This window comes from Vicia villosa, linkage group LG4, assembly GCF_029867415.1.
Source record: "Vicia villosa cultivar HV-30 ecotype Madison, WI linkage group LG4, Vvil1.0, whole genome shotgun sequence".
NCBI classification, from domain to species: Eukaryota; Viridiplantae; Streptophyta; class Magnoliopsida; order Fabales; family Fabaceae; genus Vicia; species Vicia villosa.
The window spans coordinates 155,631,598-155,637,027 of record NC_081183.1 but is presented as its reverse complement, the minus strand read 5'-3'; positions in this window follow the sequence as shown (position 1 = coordinate 155,637,027).

Genomic DNA, 5,430 nt, shown 5'->3' with positions numbered 1-5,430 from the left:
TACATAATTTTAAATGTTAGCGTCAGAAAGAACTTGCACAGGGTACAACTAATGACTGAAAGTTATCCCGACAGACAAGATTACTCCGAGAAGCAATGTCCCCTACGTATACAAGGGGCATGGCACGCTTTGCTCAATCAATCTGGGGCAATTAAGTCAAGATTCCGAGAATCTCTCAAGGATGCCAAAACAATCAGGGGCCTCATCCTAAGTTTATGATTACTAGGGGCATGTTGCTCATAGTAAAGTCCTCGCGAGGCGAATCTTTCCAAAGTTCCTACTAACTGGGGCAAATCTATGCAAGTCCAGTTTTACATCCTTACCAAATACTCAGTGGCGTGTTCTAATCAAATCCAGGAATGGTAGTACTATAATACTGGGGGCAATGTTCAAGGCATCCATGCGTTCCCATAATTCCGATTTCACAAGATCATATCCCCACAGAGTAATCATTAAGAAGATATCTTCAAACGCTCTCGACAAAGACATGGCTCCCCAACAAAGTGTACATGTTCAACACTGTTGGTTCTCCAACACTTTGCTCTTCTCCAACATGGGTTACTAATACTTTTAGCCCCAATCAGGGTCCATCAAGTTACTGATCATCCCCAAGCAAGAATCATAAATTCCCAGCTAAGCATTTTCAAATAAGATCAGACATCAAAATCACAAGGACATAGAGATTTATTTTCTCAATCAAGACTACATAAATCACATATCATATGTCATAAACGTATTCATACATTGCATACATTACCTCGTAATGAATTCATCCATAACATACAAAGTTTCTCATTTATTTTGAGGGACTCATTACATAATACATGCATCATGACATTGCATAACTATACCTATTGCAGGATACAGGTACCGACAAATGAACGAAATCTCCAAATTTCCAAGATCTAATTCAGCTACTACGAATGGTACTGACACGGTCAACGCTCGAAGATCTAATTCATTTACCACGAACGGTAATGACACGATCATTTTCAAAGATCTAATTCAGCTACTACGAATGGTACTGACACGGTCAACGCTCGAAGATCTAATTCATTTACCACGAACGGTAATGACACGGTCATTTTCAAAGATCTAATTCAGTTACTACGAACGGTACTGACACGGTCAACTCTCAGAGATCTAATTCCATCATCACGAACGGTATAGACACGATCACTGGCCTTCCCAGTCTAATTCAGTTACTACGAACAGTGCTGACACGACAAGAGAATCTAATTCTATCATCACAAACGATGTAGACACGATTATCTCTCCAAGATCTAATTCGGTTACTACGAACGGTACTAACACGATCAACTCTCAGAGATCTAATTCCATCATCACGAACGGTGTGGACACGATCAACTGTTTCCTAAGTCTAATTCAGTTATTACGAACGGTACTGACACGACAAAAAGATCTAATTCCATCATCACGAACGGTGTGGACACGATCAACTGTTTCCTAAGTCTAATTCAGTTATTACGAACGGTACTGACACGACAAAAAGATCTAATTCCATCATCACGAACGGTGTGGACACGATCAACTGTTTCCTAAGTCTAATTCAGTTATTACGAACGGTACTGACACGACAAAAAGATCTAATTCCATCATCACGAACGGTGTGGACACGATCAACTGTTTCCTAAGTCTAATTCAGTTATTACGAACGGTACTGACACGACAAAAAGATCTAATTCTATCATCACGAACGGTATAGACACGATCATCTTCCAAAGTCTAATTCAGTTACTACGAACAGTGCTGACGCGAACAACTCTCCTAAAATCTAATTCATCTACTATACGATCAACATTCAAACAATTACTTCCCAAAAACTTCAGTCTCAACATCTAGATGGCATCTTTAAGCCCATCTCCGACAAAAGTCCCTACTCCAGCTAGGGCAAATTTCTTGGTATTCTAGTGTTCAATCATCTTCCACCTTCAGATACCGAATGGCATACAAACCACTCTACATCTTCAGGTTTAAGATAATTGAACAGGGGCAGCTGTCATACCCCAAAATTTGCCCATATATTTTCTCCTATTCAAAATCAGATCAATGCGCAAAACTCATAAGACACATTCTCCTATACAAAGGCTCTGAACTAGGGTTTGACTCTTTCAAAGGAAAATCACTGAATCAATGGCTTCCAAGCATCTCATATGGCTCAACATGTCTCACATTATCTCCATGACAAGTATCAAGACATATCTCAAAGTTCTGGTGACTCAAAAGTTCAGAAAGTCAACAGTCGGCCGATTGATCCAAAAGGTCAACTGTGGTCAAAGCAAAGTCAAAACTCCTGATTTTTTGTCAAGATCCTCATATTGAAGTGTCATTCACCATTTGATCAATAATTGATCATGGTTCATCAAGGAAAGAACAAAAATCAATAAATCAAGAAGTTTATAAATTAGGGTTTTGTATAGGAAAAGTCAACTGAACTTTGACCAGCCATAACTTTTACATGGAACATCCAAAATTTTCCATCCAAAGCTCATCTTGAAGGAAATTTGATTCTCTACAACTTTGTCTCTCACATGCCAAGTCTAAAAATGCTTCATTTGGGAGATATGGACCAAAACATTATAGGTCCTTTTCAAAAGTCAACAAAAAGTCATTTTTTTCAAAAGGACACACAAGGAGCATGGAAAATTATTTTGATATGAGACCAAAGACACTGGTTAGAGGACTCTCTGAGGTTTCTAAAAAGTCCTAGAACACTTCCATACCTCAAAAATTGAGGGAGATATGCCTCGTTAAAGTTGGTCGATTTTAAGAGGAGAAATGTGAAACAAAATGCTTCAAATTGAGATTTTTTGCAAAGGAGCCCAATCTTTCTTGGCCCAATCTCCATCCACAAGGAGGTTGGAGATTCGCAGACAGAGAACCACACAAAGCTCAAAAATCCAAGAAAAAAATAAAATTCGGACTCAAGAATTCAGTGGGATTTAGGCCAAACGAAGTATCCCAATCGACTCCTGGGAGTTGTATGAAGCTATTGCTATCGTCACCGTCGGCAAGAGCACCCAGAAATTCGCCTTGAAACCCTTCGGTTTGTCTCACATCCAAAACTTCGATTTCATTAATTTGCACGTTTTTAATGGATAATAAGCATATATATATGTTCATATGATTGTGTGGAGTGTTTTTGAATCGTCGATTGCAAGGTTTGGTACGTCGATGGCAACACGCCATTGTTAGGGTTCATACTTGCAATTTTTGGGAATTTTGGCCTCAGGTGATTTCAGACCAAATTAATGGTCCCATTAGGTTCGTAGTGTGGTATTTATTCAATCTGGGCTGCTGGTTTGTGTTTCTCTGTTGATAATTTCCAGGTTCGAAGGGAAGAAGATACAGCTACGCACAAAAAACCGTGGCAATAGGCTTTAGCAACGGATTTGTCCGTAGGTAAATGTGTTGCAGGTTTAAGGCAACGGATGAGGGAAAGAGACGACCAAGTGGCAACGTCCTATTGGTCCTTTTCAAACAAAAAGGGCGCGCGTTGTTTTGATTTGCCCAGGGATCTAGCGCTCTTGCTTCATGGGTGACCACCCTGGGTACTCAGCTTGTGACTGTTTGATCCAGCTGCCATCAGATCTAACGCTTGTAACAGTGAATTCCACGATATGCCTTCAGATCAGTGCCACACCAGATCAATTACGCTAAGTGCCAATTTTTTTTAAATTTTATTATATAACTTAGTTTTATCCTAGTTTTATTTATTTATTTAATATAAACTCATTAAATATTCTTCCAAATTTCATTGTTTTCATAGGTAATAAAAACTATTATTTATTTTTATAATTTGATTTTAGTCATTTTTTTTAAATAATTATTTTAATTACTTAATTAATTAATTATGAAGACTTTTGTTAATTGATTAAAATATCCAATATGTTAGAAAATTTAATCGAATTTTTATTTTCATCGATTTAATTAATTAGGTTAAAACCAATAATTAATTAATTCGATTTTATATATTTTATTAACCATGGTTAACTTGTGCCCTAATCAGGGTTTACATAGATCATGCCTACGCTAAAAATATTATTTTTTCTTATGCAATCTTTTCAGGGTTGGCTTCTCAAATACATTCCGACTACGCGCCACACCCTTCACAAAGCTAAGTATTTTATTTATTTTAAAATTCAAAGTCTATTTTGTTTCCTTTTTGATTTTAGGGTTTGCCCTTTATACTTTTTTGAACTGTGCATACATTCACCTATTATCTGCCTTTGCCATTTTCAGGGTTAACCCCGAGGTTTCCTCCGACCGCTAACCATATCAGTTCAAATACAAAGCTAAGTCCTATTTCATATTTATTTTAAATAATCATTCTATTTTATTTTGTTTTTATCAAATTAGGGTTAAATTTGATTGCCATTGAATTAGCCATACACTCACTGCTTCCTATTACTTCTTCTGTCAATTCTTAGATGGTTAGAGTCAATGCTTCAAGCAACCTCCGACTATCGACCTTCATCAATAGAAGCTAAGTTTCTTTCACACTTTTTCTCTTTATTTTTATATTTTTGATTAGGGTTAACCACACCTGATGTCTGAACTATAATGCACTCACATATATCTTGTTTTTATTTTTCCCACCTTTCAGGGTTTGTCAATTGCCAAAGCGTCGAGTATCGGTAACCCTAAAACTTTGCCCTAATTATTATTTATGTCAAACTTATTATCCCGCTGGTTTCAATTTCCCTCTCCCTCCGCTGGTTTCAATTTCCCTCTCCCGTTATTGCTTTAAATATTAATTGTTGTGGTTAGTAATTTTAGGGAGTGATAACTTTGAATTAAAAAATTTAGAATCACTAATTTTACAAGATAAATGTCATCGAAGTTAACCACGTGATTGTTGCACCCACGCACACTTTTGGGGCAACCTCTCTGTTGCCTTGTTGCTCTGTTGCCTTGTTGCCTGTTGCCTTTGTGTTTTTTGCAGAATAAGCCATGTCCCTCGAATACGAGGATACCTCAGCCATGCTGCCTCGATACAAATAAAGGTCATAAGTCCCTAATGATGCTGCCTTTGATACACTAATATGACCTCGACCCTTGAAAGTTGCCCACGAAAAAGGCTGAGGTATCCTCTGGTTGCCTAACGAAAAATGGCTTATTCTGATCCTTGCCTCAGACTACCTGCCCTTCTATGGCATGGGACAGTCTTATGGCAAAGGATGCTTCGATGACCCTTCAACCTCCAAACGAAAGGCTTCCTGCCCTCTTATGGCAAGGATTGACCCTTTCATTCTGAAAGGCTAAAAAGAGACCTATCATCTGAGTTTAAGGTAATCGCCCCTAATTGCCTTGCAATGCTCAAACCTTTTTATTATATTCTTTCTCATAATTTTTCAAAAGGGCAACGCTTATTCACAAGCTAAAGTCCCTATCTCTTTCATCTACTTT